General features: G+C 56.7%; 1 non-coding gene across 1 annotated transcript; it reads left to right on the forward strand.

Annotated features, from left to right (window-relative positions):
- The first annotated feature begins 12,859 nt into the window (after positions 1–12,859).
- LOC140205610 (U2 spliceosomal RNA) lies at positions 12,860–13,048 on the forward strand. Its single transcript, XR_011887888.1, has one exon. It is a non-coding gene; the product is annotated as a U2 spliceosomal RNA (small nuclear RNA).
- Positions 13,049–19,163: the final 6,115 nt, after the last annotated feature.

The raw sequence follows: 19,163 nt of genomic DNA on the forward strand, positions 1-19,163 counted from the left end.
AGAGTTGCAGCAACTTCTCCTTCTGCAGTCGAAGGGGGTGGATATCAGGGAGGAATTGCGAGAGGGGAAGGGCCGGCAAGCCCAGCACCTCACCGCTGAATCCTCCAAGATCATCTTCCGATCAAGGGTCCAAACCGTGGAGCAGGACGAGACGTGCTCACGCTTCTTCTTCCAAAAGGTGCACACAACCTTAAGGAAGAGGACGGCTCAGTCACGTCCTCGCAGACCGACATACTGAGGACTGTGAAGTCCTTCTACGCCGGTCTGTACGACGAAAAGGCCACAGAATCCACAGCCTCCCGCAACCTCCTGTCGCCTATCACGCAGGTCTTAGACGTCGGCAAGCGGGAGAGTCTGGATCAGCCACTGACCCTGGACGAGCTGACAGGCTCCAGCCGTTCCTTTGGGTCGGGTAAGATTCCCGGAAGCGACGGCTTACCGGCTGAGTTGTACTCGGCTCTGTGGAACTGGATGGGCCCAGACCTGCTGGAAGTGTACAACGCTATGCTTCTGGCCGACAGTATGTCTGAGTCCATGAGGAAGGGCATCATCACCCTAATCTACAAGCAGAAGAGGGAAAGGGAGGACATTAGAAATTGGCGACCCATCTCTCTCCTGAATGTGGACTACAAGATCCTGTCCAAGGCTATCGCCAACAGGGTCCAGTCTGCTCTGGGACAGGTGATCCACCCGGACCAAACCTGTGCTGTACCGGGCAGGAGTATCTCAGACAGCCTCGCGCTGCTGAGGGACACCATCGCCTACGTGCAGGACAGGAGGGTGGACGCCTGCCTGGTCAGCTTGGACCAGGAGAAAGCCTTCGACAGGATATCGCACACGTACATGGCGGACGTGCTCTCCAAAATGGGATTTGGGGAGGGAATCCGGAATTGGATTAGACTGCTCCACACAGACATCCGTAGTGCAGTGCAGGTCAACGGGTGGGAAACAGACAGCTTCCCCATCAGGTCTGGAGTCAGGCAGGGCTGTCCCCTCTCCCGTCTTGTTTGTCTGCTGCATAGAACCCTTTGCGGAAGCCATCAGGAAAGATGAGGGCATAAGAGGGGTGACGCTGCCAGGCAGTGGAGGGACCCAAATGAAAACCTCCCTGTACACGGACGACGTCACTGTCTTCTGCTCTGATACGAGGTCAGTTCGCAGGTTGATTGGCACCTGCGAACAGTTCGAGCTAGCGTCGGGGGCCAGGGTGAACCGCACGAAGAGCGAAGCCATGCTCTTTGGCAACTGGCCCGACCGATCCAGCGTCCCCTTCACCATCAGGTCTGACCACGTGAAGGTGTTGGGGATCTGGTTCGGAGGGGCTGAGGCGTGCAACAAGAACTGGCAGGAGCGGACTGCCAAGGTGAAACAGAAACTGGGACTGTGGGGAGGGCGCTCCCTGTCGATAACGGGCAAGAACCTGGTCATCAGGTGTGAGGTGCTCTCAGGGCTGCTGTACTTGGCGTAGGTCTGGCCCGTCCCCCTCTCCTGCAGCTCGGAAATCACCCGGGCTGTCTTCAGATTCGTCTGGGCATCCAAGATGGAGCGGGTGAGACGGACTGTCATGCACAGGTCCCTGGACAACGGGGGCAAGAACGTCCCCAATGTCGCCCTCACCCTGATGGCCAGCTTCGTATGTGGCTGCATCAGGTTGTGTGTAGAGCCCAGGTATGTGGGCACCAAGTACCACCATGTGCCCAGGTTCTACCTGTTGCCCTGGCTACGAAGGATGGGTCTGGCCCCACTCACGCGCAACGCCCCAGTCAGCTGGTCGTTGCCGGCATACCTGTCCTACATAGCAAAGTTCTTCCAGGAGAACGCCTTTGACCACAGGGCCATCAGGCAGTGGTCGGCACGTAGTGTCCTGCAGCCACTGCAGGAGAAGGACGTGATGGACACAGTGCGGTGGTTCCCTGAGCAAACTGTCCAGTTTATCTGGCAAAATGCCTCATCGCCAGATCTCACCAACAGGCACCAAGACCTGGCCTGGCTGGCGGTGAGAAGGGCCCTCCCAGTCAGACTCCTCCTGTACTCCCGGAACGTCGTCTCCGCACCCTACTGCCCACGGGAGGACTGCAGTGAGGATGAGTCTGTGACCCACCTCTTTGCACACTGTCAGTTCGCAAAGAGGGTGTGGAGGAGGATGGACGGGCTAGTGTCACGTTTTATCCCCAGCAGCTGCGTAACAGAGGACTCTCTGAGATACGGGCTGTTCCCTGGGACGCACACGGAGACCAACATCCGGTGCTGCTGGCAGATCATCAACTCGGTGAAAGATGCTCTTTGGTCAGCCCGAAACTTGATGGTCTACCAGCACATGGAGATGTCCGTGGGAGAATGCTGCCGACTGGCACACTCTCGGCTGCAGGAGTACGTGCTGAGGGACGCACTGAAACTTGGTGCAGCCACCGCAAGGGCCCGGTGGGGAAGGACCACAGTATAGGTTTCTCCACCCGTGGGAGTGGGAGGGGTCGGTGGGCGGGGAATATACCCCTCAACAATGATATGCTAAGCTGAACTACTGGAGTGCCACATGGGTGGCTATAAACACGGATATTTTACTGAGTATAATGGAAACGTATGTAAAGGATGAAAAGTTATTGAATGGTTTATTGTATATATTTATTTTTGAATAAAGTATATTTTGAAATGAAAAAAATCTGTTCTTATCAGACCAGAAGGCGGAGGAGAAGAGTTCGCGCTGATGCAAGGGTGGATCCTGATGCTGATTGGCCTCCAATCTAACACCCCATACCAGCGACGACAGCAGTGAGGAAGAAGATGGCAGCAGCGAGCAGTACATCGGCTCGAGGCCCGGGTATCAAGAACACTGTCAGGCTGACAGTGCGAGACCGGAACGGGGGCACCGGCTTCACCCGAGAGACCTTCATCCGGAAGGTCTTGATGGAATGCCGCGGATTTACGCCCGACGACATCTACTGCGTCCAGGACTTTGCAGGTTTCTTCGATGTCACTTTCTGGCAGGCTGCAGGGTGGCAGAAGCTGTACCAGCAGCTTCAGCTGAAGGGGACAGATGCGCCGCTGTCGCTGCTGAAAGCACAGGCCCTCTTTGCAACGGCTACGCAACAGGAATGGACAATCACGGTGCATATGTTCAACCCGCACGTGCCAGTGGTAGATGTCCTTACATTCCTCGCTCGGTATGTGGAGAGCTTAGGAGCACCAGCAGACGTGAAGGACGGGCTGGGAATCTGGACCAGCAAACGGCAGGTGAAGGTGAAGCTGAGGTTGGATTCCAACGGCAGCGTCATCCACCCCACCTTCGTCTTCGCCATCGGAGGGAACCGAGGGTACACGGTGTACGCGGGGCAACCCAGGGTGTGCCGAAACTGCGGCAAGGCAGGGCACATCGCAGCCCAGTGCAGGGTGGTGATGTGCAAAAACTGTAAAACCGAAGGCCATCTGACCAAAGACTGCACGCAGGCCCAGTTCTGCAACCTTTGCGGACAGGCTGGCCACCTGTACAGAGCCTGCCCGAGGCCTGGGGGCACCTACGCACAGGCGACCGGGGAGGTGCTGGCTCTGAAAGGGCCCAGGCAGTTTCGGACGTACCCGCCAGCGCTGCAGACAAGGCACCCGACAGGACGGACGAGGAGACCAGGGAGGAAGGTGCAAGTACCCCAAGACCTGCCACCCCACTGCAGACCCTCCAGGACCAGGCAAACGACGAGCAGGGGTCCATGGAGGAGGGGAGAGCTGAGGTGGAAACTGAATGGAAGGTCATAAAACGCAAAAATACCCAAAAGGCGGCGGACAATCGACAGAAGGCGGAGCAAAGCAAGAAAAGGGCAGGGAACCACACAGCCTCTGGTACCCTATCCTCTTCAGAGGAGGAAGGAGTTGGGGGAGGCCAGCAGCCCCGGCGGAAGAAGCGGCTGGCAGAACAGGTGGAGAGGAGGAGAGAGGAGGGAGAAAGTCTGCTGGCCACCCCCCAAATACAGGAGGCGGTGAGCAGCAGACACACAGAGCTCCGGGAATCTGGGAGTAGAGCCACCGCTAGCACCCAGCAGCCAGAAGGGGAATCAGCCCAGGAAGTCAACAACCCCTCCGGGCCCAGAACCAGAACGGCCACACCCGGGGGAGTACTACCAGCAGCACCTGAGCCCACAGGAGGTGGAAAACTTCACAAAGGCGATGGGAATGAAGGCTCAGGATGGCAAGGGTGAGGACGGAGAGCAGCCAAAATAAAAGACTTACAATGATAGCAGACCTTAAACTGACGTGCTTGAATGTGCGAAGTTTGAAGAGTACTGGGCGATGCGTCAGCACGCTCCAGTACTTGGACACTGTAAAGACCGACGTGACCTTCCTCCAGGAGTGTGGACTACCACATCACCGTAACTACCGGAGGTGGTCACGGTGGTGGAAATAAAGGTTTGTCTGTGTGGTCGGGGGGCAACGATTGTAGCGGCCGGCCTGGGGATTCTGCTGCGGGGAGGCAACTTCTCAATCACCCAAGTTAAAGAGGTGGTTGCGGGGCGCCTCCTGGTAGCAGACGTCAAATACCAGGGCACTCCGCTCCGGCTGATCAACGTGTACGCCTCCCCCGTGCGGAGCGAGCGGCTGGCCGTCTTCGAGCAGCTCCCACAGCTGCTGGTGACGTCCCAGCCGGTCGTTCTGGCCGGATACTTCAACTGCACCATTGATGCGGCTGGAGGACCCGGCAGCGCCGACAGCAGGCTGGACAGTACCTCCAGACTCCTGAGGGAAATGGTGAAGACACGCAAGCTGCGCGATGCCTTTGGCACCCCCACAGGTGGAGCACAGCCACTAGCCACCTGGACACGATCGGACAGCTCAGTCCGCTTCCCGGATCGACTTCCTCTTCCTGTTTGAGTCCCTCACGGTCAGGTCCACCGAGGTCACGCCGGTGTTCTTCTCTGACACTGCCTTCTGAGAGCCACCTATCACTTACGGGAGGACCAGAAGGCAGGCAGGGGGAGTTGGAAGCTGAACGTAAAGCTGCTGACCCCAGAGAACATCGAGGAACTAGAGAGGGAGTCCACAGGTTAGAGAACCTCGAAAGCCTTCTTTGATTCCCCGGTTCACTGGTGGGAAGCCACCAAGGAGAACATTAAGAGGTTCTTCATCCGCAAGGGTATCCAGAAAGCAAGGCAGGAGCAGAGGGAACTGCGTAAACTCCAGAGTTGCAGCAACTTCTCCTTCTGCAGTCGAAGGGGGTGGATGTCAGGGAGGAATTGCGAGAGGTGAAGGGCCGGCAAGCCCAGCACCTCGCCGCTGAATCCTCCAAGATCATCTTCCGATCAAGGTTCCAAACCGTGGAGCAGGACGAGACGTGCTCACGCTTCTTCTTCCAAAAGGTGCAAAGGGGGAGCTCTTTGATCGACAACCTTAAGGAAGAGGACGGCTCAGTCGCGTCCTCGCAGACCGACATACTGAGTATCTGCAAGTCCTTCTATGCCGGCTTGTACGATGAAAAGGCCACAGAATCCACAGCCTCCCGCAACTTCCTGTCGTCTATCAGGCAGGTCTTACATGACGGCAGGCGGGAGAGTCTGGATCAGCCACTGACCCTGGACGAGCTGACAGGCTCCATCCGTTCCTTCGGGTCGGGTAAGACTCCCGGAAGCGACGGCTTACCGGCTGAGTTGCACTCGGCTCTGTGGAACTGGATGGGCCCAGACCTGCTGGAAGTGTACAACGCTATGCTTCTGGCCGGCAGTATGTGTGAGTCCATGAGGAAGGGCATCATCACCCTCATCTACAAGCAGAAGGGGGAAAGGGAGGACATTAGAAATTTGAGACCCATCTCTCTCCTGAATGTGGATTACAAGATCCTGTCCAAGGCTATCGCCAACAGGGTCAAGTCTGCTCTGGGACAGGTGATTCACCCGGACCAAACCTGTGCTGTACCGGACAGGAAGATCTCAGACAGCCTCGCACTGCTGAGGGACACCATCGCCTACGTGCAGGACAGGGGCTGGACGCCTGCCTGGTCAGCTTGGACCAGGAGAAAGCCTTCGACAGGATATCGCAGACGTACATGGCGGACGTGCTTTCCAAAATGGGATTTGGGGAGGGAATCCAGAATTGGATTAGACTGTTCTACACAGACATCCGTAGTGCACTCCAGGTCAATTGGTGGGAAACAGATAGCTTCCCCATGAAGTCGGGAGTCAGGCAGGGCTGTCCCCTCTCCCCGTCTTGTTTGTCTGCTGCATAGAACCCTTTGCGGAAGCCATCAGGAGGGATGAGGACATAAGAGGGGTGACTCTGCCAGGCAGTGGAGGGACCCAAGTGAAAACCTCCCTGTACATGGACGACGTCACCGTCTTCTGCTCTGATCCGAGGTCAGTTCACAGGTTGATTGGCACCTGTGAACAGTCCGAGCTAGCGTCGGGGGCCAGGGTCAACTGCACGAAGAGTGAAGCCATGCTCTTCGGCAACTGGCCCGACTGATCCAGCGTCCCCTACACCATCAGGTCTGACCACATGAAGGTGTTGGGGATCTGGTTCGGAGGGGCCGAGGCGTGCAACAAGAACTGGCAGGAGCGGACTGCCAAGGTGAAACAGAAACTGGGACTGTGGGGAGGGCGCTCCCTGTCAATAACAGGCAAGAGCCTGGTCATCAGGTGTGAGGTGCTCTCAGGGCTGCTGTACTTGGCGCAGGTCTGGCCCGTACCCCGCTCCTACAGCTCTGAAATCACCCGAGCTGTCTTCAGATTCGTCTGGAGATCCAAGGTGGAGCGGGTGAGATTGACCGTCATGCACAAGTCCCTGGACAATGGGGGCAAGAACGTCCCCAATGTCGCCCTCACCCTGATGGCTTCGTATGTGGCTGCATCAGGTTGTGTGTAGAACCCAGGTATGTGGGCACCAAGTACCACTATGTGCCCAGGTTCTACCTGTCGCCCTGGCTACGAAGGATGGGTCTGGCCCCACTCCTGCGCAACGCCCCAGTCAGCTGGTCGTTGCCGGCATACCTGTCCCACGTAGCAAAGTTCTTCCAGGAGAACGCCTTTGACCACAGGGCCATCAGGCAGTGGTCGGCACGTAGTGTCCTGCAGCCACTGCAGGAGGAGGACGTGATGGACACAGTGGGGTGGTTCCCTGAGCAGACTGTCCAGTTCATCTGGCAAAATGCCTCATCGCCAGATCTCACCAACAGGCACCAAGACCTCGCCTGGCTGGCGGTGAGAGGGGCCCTCCCAGTCAGAGCCCTCCTGTACGCCCGGAATGTTGTCTCCGCACCGCACTGCCCACGGGAGGACTGCAGTGAGGAGGAGTTGTGACCCACCTCTTTGCACACTGCCAGTTCGCAAAGAGGGTGTGGAGGAGGATAGACAGGCTAGTGTCACGTTTTATCCCCAGCAGCTGCGTAACAGAGGACTCTCTGATCTACGGGCTGTTCCCGAGGACGCACACGGAGACCAACATCCGGTGCTGCTGGCAGATCATCAACTCGGTGAAAGACGCTCTTTGGTCAGCCCGAGACTTGATGGTCTACCAGCACATGGAGATGTCCGTGGGAGAATGCTGCCGACTGGCACATTCTCGGCTGCAGGAGTACGTGCTGAGGGACGCACTGAAACTCGGTGCAGCCACCGCAAGGGCCCGGTGGGGAAGGACCACAGTATAGGTTTCTCCACCCGTGGGAGTGGGAGGGGTCGGTGGGCGGGGAGTATACCCCTCAACAATGATATGCTAAGCTGAACTACTGGAGTGCCACGTGGGTGTCTATAAATACGGATATGTATTGACTATAAAGGAAACGTATGTAAAGGATGAAAAGTTATTGAATGGTTTATTGTATATATTTATTTTTGAATATAGTATATTTTGAAATTTTAAAAAATCTGTCTTTATCAGACCGGAAGACGGAGGAGAAGAGTTCGCGCTGACGCAAGGGTGGATGCTCATGCTGATTGGCCTCCAATCTAACACCCCATACCAGCGACGACAGCAGTGAGGAAGAAGATGACAGCAGCGAGCAGTGCATCGGCTCGAGGCCCGGGTATCAAGAACACTGTCAGGCTGACAGTGCGAGACCGGAACGGGGGCACCGGCTTCACCCGAGAGACCTTCATCCAGAAGGTCTTGATGAAGTGCTGTGGATTTACGCCCAACGACATCTACTGCGTCCAGGACTTTGCAGGTTCTTCGATGTCACTTTCCGACAAGCTGCAGGGTGGCAGAAGCTGTACCAGCAGCTTCAGCTGAAGGGGACAGAGGCCCCGCTGTCGCTGCTGAAAGCACAGGCCCTCTTTGCGACGGCTACCCAGCAGGAACGGACAATCATGCTCCAGATGTTCAACCCGTACGTGCCAGTGAAGCAAACGGCAGGTGAAGGTGAAGCTGAAGTTGGATTCCAACGGCGGCGTCATCCACACCCCCTCCGACTTCGCCATCGGAGGGAACCGAGGGTACACGGTGTACGCGGGGCAACCCAGGGTGAGCCAAAACTGCGGCAAGGCAGGGCCCAGTGCAGGGTGGTGATTTGCAAGAACTGTAAAACCGAAGGCCACCTGACCAAGGACTGCACGCAGGCCAAGTCCTGCAACCTTTGTGGATAGGCTAGCATCCTGTACAGAGCCTGCCCGAGGCGTGGGGGCACCTACGCACAGGCGACCAGGGGAGGTGCTGGCACTGAAAAGGCCCAGGCAGTTTCGGACGTACCCGCCAGCTCTGCAGACGAGGCACCCGACAGGACGGACGAGGAGACCAGGGAGGAAGGTGCAAGCACCCCAAGATCTGCCACCCCACTGCAGACCCTCCAGGACCAGGCAAACGACCAGCAGGAATCCATGGAGGAGGGGTGAGCTGAGGTGGAGACTGAATGGAAGGTCGTGAAACGCAAAAAGACCCAAAAGGCCGCGGCCAAGCGACAGAAGGCAGAGGATTACAAGAAAAGGGCAGGGAACCACACAGTCTCTGGTACCCTGTCTTCTTCAGAGGAGGAAGCAGTTGGGGGAGGCCACCAGCCTCGGCGGAAGAAGCAGCTGGCAGAGCAGGCGGAGGGGAGGAGAGAGAGGGGAGAAAGTCTGCTGGCCACCCCCCAAGTACAGGGGGCAGTGAGCAGCAGACACACACAGCTCCGGGAATCCGGGAGCAGAGCCACGGCTGGCACCCAGCAGCTGGAAGGGGAAGCAGCCCAGGAAGTCAACAACCCCCCGGGCCCAGACCCAGATATGCCACACCCGGGGGAGTACTACCTGCAGTACCTGAGCCCACAGGAAGTGGAAAACTTCACAAAGGCGGTGGGAATGAAGGGTCAGGACTGCAAGGAAGAGGACAGAGAGCAGACGAAATAAAGGACTTACAATGATGGCAGACCTTAAATTGGCGTGCTTGAATGTGCAAAGTTTGAAGACTACTGGGCGACGCGTCAGCACGCTCCAGTACCTGGACACTGTAAAGGCCGACGTGACCTTCCTCCAGGAGTGTGGACTACCACATCTCCGTAACTACCGGAGGTGGTCACGGTGGTGGAAAAAAGGTTTGTCTGTATGGTTGGGGGGCAACGATTGTCGCGCTTCCGGCCTGGGGATTCTGCTGCGGGGAGGCAACTTCTCAATCACCCAAGTTAAAGAGGTGGTTGCGGGATGCCTCCTGGTAGCAGACGTCAAATACCGGGGCACTCCGCTCCGGCTGGTCAATGTGTACGCCTCCCCCGTGCAGAGCGAGCAGTTGGCCATCTTCGAGCAGCTCCCACAGCTGCTGGTGACGTCCCAGCTGGTCGTTCTGGCCGGAGACTTCAACTGCACCATTGATGCGGCTGGAGGACCCGGCAGTGCCGACGGCAGGCTGGACAGTACCACTAGACTCCTGAGGGAAATGGTGAAGACACCCAAGCTGCACGACACCTTTGGCACCTCCACAGGTGGAGCACAGCCGCAAGCCACCTGGACACGATCGGACGGCTCAGCCTGCTCCCGGATCAACTTCCTCTTCCTGTCTGAGTCCCTCACGGTCAGGTCCACCGACGTCACACCGGTGTTCTTCTCTGACCACTCTCTTCTGCGTGCCACCTGTCACTTACGGGAGGACCAGAAGGCAGGCAGGGGGACTTGGAAGCTGAACGTAAAGCTGCTGACCCCAGAGAACATTGAGGAACTAGAGAGGGAGTCCACAGGTTGGAGAACCTTGAAAGCCTTCTTTGATTCCCTGGTTCACTGGTGGGAAGCCAGCAAGGAGAACATTAGGAGGTTCTTCATCTGCAAGGGGATCCAGAAAGCAAGGCAGGAGCAGACGGAACTGCGTAAACTCCAGACAGAGTTGCAGCAACTTCTCCTTCTGCAGTCGAAGGGGGTGGATGTCAGGGAGGAATTGCGAGAGGTGAAAGGCCGGCAAGTCCAGCACCTTGCCGCCGAATCCTCCAAAATCATCTTCCGATCAAGGGTCCAAACCGTGGAGCAGGACGAGACGTGCTCACGCTTCTTCTTCCAAAAGGTGCACAGGGGGAGCTCTGTGATCTACAGCCTTAAGGAAGAGGACGGCTCAGTCGCGTCCTCGCAGACCGACATACTGAGGATCTGCAAGTTCTTCTATGCCGGCTTATACGACGAAAAGGCCACAGAATCCACACCTCCCGCAACTTCCTGTCGTCTATCAGGCAGGTCTTAGACGACGGTAAGCGGGAGAGTCTGGATCAGCCACTGACCCTGGATGAGCTGACAGGCTCCATCCGTTCCTTCAGGTCGGGTAAGACTCCCGGCAGCGACGGCTTACCGGCTGAGTTGTACTCGGCTCTGTGGAACTGGATGGGTCCAGACCTGCTGGAAGTGTACAACGCTATGCTTCTGGTCGGCAGTATGTCTGAGTCCATGAGGAAGGGCATCATCACCCTCATCTACAAGCAGAAGGGGGTAAGGGAGGACATTAGAAATTGGAGACCCATCTCTCTCCTGAATGTGGATTACAAGATCCTGTCCAAGGCTATCGCCAACAGGGCAAGTCTGCTCTGGGACAGGTGATTCACCCGGACCAAACCTGTGCTGGACTGGACAGGAAGATCTCAGACAGCCTCACACTGCTGAGGGACACCATCGCCTACGTGCAGGACAGGGGGGTGGACGCTTGCCTGGTCAGCTTGGACCAGGAGAAAGCCTTCGACAGGATATCGCACACGTACATGGCGGACGTGCTCTCCAAAATGGGATTTGGGGAAGCAATCCGGAATTGGATTAGACTGCTCTACACAGACATCCGTAGTGCAGTCGAGGTCAACGGTTGGGAAACAGACAGCTTCCCCATCAGGTCTGGAGTCAGGCAGGGCTGTCCCCTCTCCCCTGTCTTGTTTGTCTGCTGCATAGACCCCTTTGCGGAAGCCATCAGGAGGGATGGGGGCATAAGAGGGGTGACGCTGCCAGGCAGTGGAGGGACCCAAGTGAAAACCTCCCTGTATATGGACGAAGTCACCGTCTTCTGCTCTGATCCGAGGTCAGTTCGCAGGTTGATTGGCACCTGCGAACAGTTCGAGCTAGCGTCGGGGGCCAGGGTCAACCGCACAAAGAGCGAAGCCATGCTCTTCGGCAACTGGCCCGACCACATGAAGGTGTTGGGGATCTGGTTCGGAGGGGCTGAGGCGTGCAACAGGAACTGGCAGGAGCGGACTACCAAGGTGAAACAGAAACTGGGACTGTGGGGAGGGCGCTCCCTGTCGATAACGGGCAAGAACCTGGTCATCAGGTGTGAGGTGCTCTCAGGGCTGCTGTACTTGGCGCAGGTCTGGCCCGTGCCCCGCTCCTACAGCTCGGAAATCACCCGGGCTGTCTTCAGATTCGTCTGGAGATCCAAGATGGAGCGGGTGAGACCGACCGACATGCACAAGTCCCTGGACAACGGGGGCAAGAACGTCCCGAATGTCGCTCTCAGCCTGATGGCCAGCTTCGTATGTGGCTGCATCATGTTGTATGTAGAACCCAGGCATGTGGGCACCAAGTACCACTATGTGCCCAGGTTCTACCTGTCGCCCTGGCTACGAAGGATGGGTCTGGCCCCACTCCCGCGCAACGCCCCAGTCAGCTGGTCATTGTCAGCATACCTGTCCTACGTAGCAAAGTTCTTCCAGGAGAACGCCTTTGACCACAGGGCCATCAGGCAGTGGTCGGCACGAAGTGTCCTGCAGGCACTGCAGGAGAAGGACGTGATGGACACAGTGGGGTGGTTCCCTGAGCAGACTGTCCAGTTCATCTGGCAAAATGCCTCATCGCCAGATCTCACCAACAGGCACCAAGACCTCGCCTGGCTGGCGGTGAGAGGGGCCCTCCCAGTCAGAGCCCTCCTGTACGCCCGGAACGTCCTCTCCGCACCCCACTGCCCACGGGAGGACTGCGGTGAGGAGGAGTCTGTGACCCACCTCTTTGCACACTGCCAGTTCGCAAAGAGGGTGTGGAGGAGGATGGACGGGCTAGTGTCACGTTTTATCCCCAGCAGCTGCGTAACAGAGGACTCTCTGATCTACGGGCTGTTCCCGGGGACGCACACGGAGACCAACATCCGGTGCTGCTGGCAGATCATCAACTCGGTGAAAGATGTTCTTTGGTCGGCCCGAAACTTGATGATCTACCAGCACATGGAGATGTCCGTGGGAGAATGCTGCCGACTGGCACACTCTCAGCTGCAGGAGTACGTGCTGAGGGACGCACTGAAACTCGGTGCAGCTACCGCAAGGGCCCGGTGGGGAAGGACCACAGTATAGGTTTCTCCACCCGTGGGAGTGGGAGGGGTCGGTGGGCGGGGAGTATACCCCTCAACAATGAGATGCTAAGCTGAACTACTGGAGTGCCACGTGGGTGGCTATAAATACGGATATTTTACTGAGTATAATGGAAACGTATGTAAAGGATGAAAAGTTATTGAATGGTTTATTGTATATATTTATTTTTGAATAAAGTATATTTTGAAATAAAAAATCTGTTCTTATCAGTATGTATCTGATATGTCCCTTATCTGGGGACCATATATTAAATTGATTTTTGGAACAGGGAGATGGAATAGGGGCTTGCTCCGTCCACTCCACGCATCGACCCGGTATTGCAGTGCCTCTGGGAACGGTGCACTCCCCTTCTGGGGAATTTCAAAGTAACAAAGAAAAGAAAAACGACGAAAGCTCCATCAGGCGGCGGCGGCACAGCAGCACAGACAAGCATGCACGCACATGGAGAGAGAGGAGAGCTGCTTGCTCTACACCTCTCCTGTGTCTGTGTCTGTCTGTCGATACAGCTCACTCACTCACTCACTCACTCACGCAATGTGCAGACAACTCAACAACAGCACGGGCATCATATCTGGGCCGTTTGGCTAAGATCAAGTGCACATCCGGGCTGCAACCAGATCAGGTGCTGCAGGCAAGGCAGCAACTTCATGAGAGATGCCCCTTGGCATTCATTCCTGAAGCAAACTGCTCAACCGGCACACTCATTCTGATGCCTGCTCACTCGGCTGCTGCCTGCACCAAGCACAGAAGCAGAGTGAAGTGGAGCAGGCCGAAAGACCTTTTCTGTCCCGCCACACTCGCTCCACTTCTCAGGCTCAGGCTTCTCAACTGCTCCTTCCTTACAAAGAAGCCAAGAGAGGACGATCGAGCCAGAGATGGAAGCCCGGCTACAGAGCAACGGGGCGCCACCAGCACAACAGGGCCCGGTGTTCCTGCACCCTGCATCCTCCTTGCCTGCACCAAACTGCCAGACTGCTGCTCTCCTGAGCTGACCAGACAGACAGACCAGGTACAAACATCACCACCTATCCAAACCATCAGCAAAACTCTGCCTTCCTGCTCTGGCCTGGCCTCCTCAGTCCAGCCCGGGAGCAGCTGCTGAAGCTGAAGCTCTCCCTCCCTCGGCTCGAACATCTCCATTGTGATGCGTCTGCCTGCCCCAGCCCCAAAGCCCCACCCACCGTTCAAGGCAAGGCAGAGGCACAACCCCCCACTCCACCCACTCAGACCTCCCAAATATACATGGGCAATGAAGTGCATTTCTAGCCTCGCTCAAAATCATGTCCTAAACTCCAAAGTCACTCACTCACTCACTCACTCAAATGTTTCATGCTTACACATACCTCCTCGGAGTTCAGCTTTGGCGCACGTCTCCACAATTGTCACATCCATCCACGTGCCCCTGCTTCACGCACAGCACTGTGCCTCCCTCCGGCAGGCATTTCGCCGATCCATTTCCTGTTTCACAACCAAGGCATAATCAGTACCCCTTTCCTTCCACAGCGCGCACACGCGCCCGCCCACTCCACCACCGAGCCATGCCAGCCAAAAACGCACCTGCAGAGCAGTGGGGCACAGGGCCGCCGTCAGCCCGCGACACATTTCCCTCCTGCTGTGCCCTCCCTCCTGTTTCTACATCCGTGCACCCACCCCGCTGCAAAACCAGTCAGTCTGCTCAGGCGTCAGCACAGAGGCATAATGAAGGGCCTCGGCCCTTCACCCTTTACTGCCCTCTGTACATGTGACCAGAGCTTGGCAGATCCCTCAGCACTCTGTGTGCACGTATGTCCGTGACTGTGTGTGTGAGTGAGTGATAGCGAGAGTGAGAGAGTGAGTGAGAGAGAGATAGGGAGAGAGAGAGACCCCTCAGCATTCCCTGTGTGTGTCTGTGTGGGTGGGTGAGTGAGAGACAGAGAGAGGGAGAGAGAGAGAGACACACACATACACACACCCCCACACACCCCCATCCACCCTGGTAAAAAAAAAGGTGGTGGGGAGCAGGGGAGAAGACTCTGTGTCCAATGATAGCCTGTGCAGACGCAAAGTCGACAGCTTCTGTGAGATGAAACAAACTCAAGCCACTCAACAATTGTAATTCCACACACATCAAAATAAAGGCACAGAGGTGTGAATGGCTGCACTTCAGCCTTCGGCTTGGAGAGCACACCCATTGTTTCTCCTCAGGCACACCTGTAGCTGACATCTTCCTATTCCCAAACTTGCCAGGAGGCTTTTCCGCCCGCGGACTTTGGCCACGTCCACAACCCTCATAACCGGTCTTGAGCGGCGCACGTGGCCTCTGCCTTTGTCGCCCGGTGCAGTCCCATCCGCTCGCTCCCTCCCGGAGAGGGCAGAGCCTCCGAAGGAGACCGTTCAGCTGGATGCGCCAGCCAGTTAGGGCGCGCAAAGCCGAGAGGCGCGCTCTCTTTGCCGAGTGCAGGGACGTCCTTGAAGGGCCGAGCGGCCTGCTCCCACTCCCCCTGCAGACTTTCGTGCAGACAGGACAGCGTGTCCAGCCTCCCACGACCAGGAGAGCAGTGCAAGTTGAGCCAGCCTCTGAGACTGACCTGGGAGCCGGCCGAGGAAGCCGGCAGCCTTGACGTAGGCAGTGTGCCAGTGACGTAGGCGCCCGTAGGTACGGCCCCACTCCCAGATGATTGGTGGATCACTAGCAGCTTTACATAGCCTCTGACAAGTTGCACTCAGGACGGACCAGGTAGGCAACAGCTGTCCAGCACACCCACCGATCCCAGACAACCTAGGGGAGAGCTGCCAGCGGGCCAGGGCAGCAAGGTCTTTGCCAGGCCTCCTGCTTCAATCTAAACACCAGAGGCTAGGCAGGATGTAGGTGACTCAAGGGGCCGCCCACACGCAGGATACAGGCACGGAGATTGAGTTAGGAGGCAGACGCCGGCGTGAGCAAACGGCAAACAGGAGTGAGTGCAGGAAAGCTGGAGGCAGGCAGAACCTACCTTGACAGAGAGCGCAGGAAGGAAAGCGGCAGACAAAACTTTTCTTAGCACGGAGAGACGGAGCTACACAGGTAAACCTCGGTGCTGAAGGAATGCAGAATACTTATCTTGACACGGAGAGACTGAGTTTCACAGGTAAACCTCAGAAGTGGAGTAGAACTTAGAAAAGTTATGTTGACACGAAGAGACTTGAGTTTCGTAGGTAAATCTCGCTGCTGAAGCAAAACTTAGAAGTCACAATCCATGCAGCTGGGAAACATTATTTACCACACAGGCAAAACCAATGTTCAGGCAACAAGTGGGTGCAAAGCCGGGGTTCTTACATTGCAGGTCTTGATGAAAACCAGGTGTGCTGCCACCAAAGGAAATTAGGAGAAAATGAGGAATTAATGGTCGCAACCGTGACATTACCCCTCCCCCCTCCAGGTGAACCACCAGGCTTGTCCGGATTGTCTCGATGTAAATCTCGGATGAGGGAAGGGTCCAAGATGAAGGATCAGGGAATCCAAGTGTGCTCCTCAGGACCGTATCCCTCCCAATCGACCAGGTACTGGAGACCCCTGCCTCGGCGGCGCACATCCGGTATTCACCGGACAGTGTAAGTTGTGTAGTCATCAATGACCCGGGTGGAGGAGGTTCAGCAGGAGGGCACGAAGGGCTGACACACAGGTTTCAGTTGGGAGACGTGGAACGCGGGATGTACGCGCATGCATCTGGGCAGTTTGAGCTTGACCACCGAGGGGTTAATGATACTCTCAATTTCGAATGGTCTGAGGTAATGGGGGGACGAGTTTCTTGGGTTCATTCTTGAGGGGGATGCCTTTTCAAGAGAGCCAAACCTTCTCAGCAGGCCGATAGTTGGGCACTGGAATTCAATCTCCCAGGTGAGGGCGGCCACAACACAGGATGGTATCGGGGTTGGGAAGGCCCTCCTCAGAAACATATTAACGAGAGATAGCATCTGGCTTCCCATTCTTGGAACCAGGACGATAGGTGAGGGTGAACTTGAAACACCCAAAAAGTAATGCCCAACAGGCTTGGCGGGAATTAAGGCGTCTAGCGGTTTGGATGTACGCCAGGTTCTTATGGGCCGTCCAGACAATGAATGGATGTTCAGCTCCCTCCAGCCAGTGCCTCCACTCCTCCAAGGAGAGTTTGATAGCCAGCAACTCCCGGTTGCCAACGTCATTTCACTTGGTGGGGGGATAGACGGTGAGAGAAGAAGGCGCAGGGATAGAGCTTTTGGTCTGGGATGGAGCGTTGGTGGAGGACCATTCCCACCCCAGAGTTGGAGGCGTCGACTTCCACATTGAATTGGCGAGAGGGGTCAGGTTGGACCAGGATGGGAGCGGAGGTGAAATGCCTCTTCAGCTCCGAGAAGGCTGAGTCCGTTTCAGGGGTGTAATGAAAAGGGGTCGCAGGAGAGGTGAGTTGAGTAAGGGGCGCTGCCACCGGGCTCTAATTCCTGATGAAGCGACAGTAGAAGATTGCAAACCCCAGAAATCGCTAGAATTGTTTGAGCGTAGTGGGTTTTGGCCACTCTGCCACCGCCCGGATCTTTTGCGCTCTTGACGATGTACCCCTGGAAACTTACAGAATGGGCATGAAACTTGACCTCCTCTGCCTTAACGAATACTTTGTTCTCCAAAAGCCTCTGAAGAAAGAACCTGATGGATATGGTGGGTGTGTTCCTGAAGACCATGGGAGAAGATGAGGATCATGTCCAAATAAACAAAAATGAAACGGTTAATAAGGTCCCTAAGGACATCGTTTACCAGGGCTTGGAAGAGGGCAGGGGCACTGGTGATACCGAATGGCATGACCAGATATTTGAAATGACCGAGGGGGTTGTTAAAAGCTGTCTTCCACTCATCTTCCTCCCTTATCCTGACCAGGTGATAGGCATTCCGCAGGTCTCTCTTTCTGTCACCCACACAGACACACACGGAATGCTGAGGGGTCTCTCTCTGTCTCTCCCCCTATCTCTCTCTCACTCACTCACTCAATCTCACACACAGAGTCGCAGACACACGTGCACACGGAGTGCTGAGGGATCTGCCAAGCTGTACAGAGGGCAGTAAAGGGAGAAGGGCCGAGGCCCTTCATTATGCCTCTGTGCTGACGCCTGAGCAGACTGACTGGTTTTGCAGCGGGGTGGGTGCACGGATGTAGAAACAGGAGGGAGGGCACGGCAGGAGGGAAATGTGTCGCGGGCTGACGGCGGCCCTGTGCCCCACTGCTCTGCAGGTGCGTTTTTGGCCGGCATGGCTCAGTGGTGGAGTGGGTGGGCGCGTGTGCGCGCCGTGGAAGGAAAGGGGTACTGATTATGCCTTGGTTGTGAAACAGGAAACGGATCGGCGAAATGCCTGCCGGAGGGAGGCACAGTGCTGTGCGTGAAGCAGGGGCACGTGGACGGATGTGGCAATTGTGGAGACGTGCGCCAAAGCTGGACGCCGAGTAGGTAGGTGTAAGCATGAGACGTTTGAGTGATCTTGGGGTTTGGGACGTGATTCTGAGCGAGGCTAGAGATGCACTGCACTGCCGATGTATATTGGGGAGGTCTGAGTGGGTGGAGTGGGGGGTTGTGCCTCTGCCTTACCTTGAACGGTGGGCGGGGCTTTGGGGCTGGGGCAGGCAGACGCATCAGAGGAGGCCAGGAGGCCAGGCCAGGCCAGGGCAGGGCAGGTAGGCAGAGTTTTGCTGATGCTATGGCTAGGTGGTGATGCTTGTAGCTGGTCTGTCTGTCTGGGCAGGAGAGCAGCAGTCTTGGCAGTCTGGTGCAGGCGGGGAGGATGCAGGGTGCAGGAGCACCGGGCCCTGTTGTGCCGGCGGCGGCGGCGCCCCGTTGCTCTGTAGCCGGGCTCCATCGGATGCCTCCCTCCCTTCCTTCCTTCCTTCCTTCCTTCCTTCCTTCCTTCCTTCCTTCCTCCCTCCCGTCCGCGTGCCCTGGCTGCTGGCACACTTGAACGAGCCTGCCTGTCCGACAGGCTGGCTGGCTGCTGGTGAAATTGCAGCAGAGCCAGTGACTCGATATCGTTCGTTCCTTCCTTCCTTCCTTCCTTCCTTCCTTCCTTCGTTCCTTCCTTCCTTCCTTCGTTCGTTCCTTCCTTCCTTCCTTCGCCCGCCCGTCCATCCGTCCGTCCGTCCGTCGCGTCCTCCGTTGGCTTCAAGGAGCAGCTGAGAAGTGGAGCGAGTGTGGCGGGACAGAAAAGGTCTTTCGGCCTGCTCCACTTCACTCTGCTTCTGTGCTTGGTGCAGGCAGCAGTCGAGTGAGCAGGCATCAGAATGAGTGCGCCGGTTGAGCAGTTTGCTTCAGGAATGAATGCCAAGGGGCATCTCTCATGAAGTTGCTGCCTTGCCTGCAGCACCTGATCTGGTTGCAGCCCGGATGTGCACTTGATCTTAGCCAAACGGCCCAGATATGATGCCCGTGCTGTTGTTGAGTTGTCTGCACATTGCGTGAGTGAGTGAGTGAGTGAGCTGTATCGACA

The sequence above is a fragment of the Mobula birostris genome, chromosome 11 (genome assembly GCF_030028105.1).
Source record: "Mobula birostris isolate sMobBir1 chromosome 11, sMobBir1.hap1, whole genome shotgun sequence".
Lineage (NCBI taxonomy): Eukaryota > Metazoa > Chordata > Chondrichthyes > Myliobatiformes > Myliobatidae > Mobula > Mobula birostris.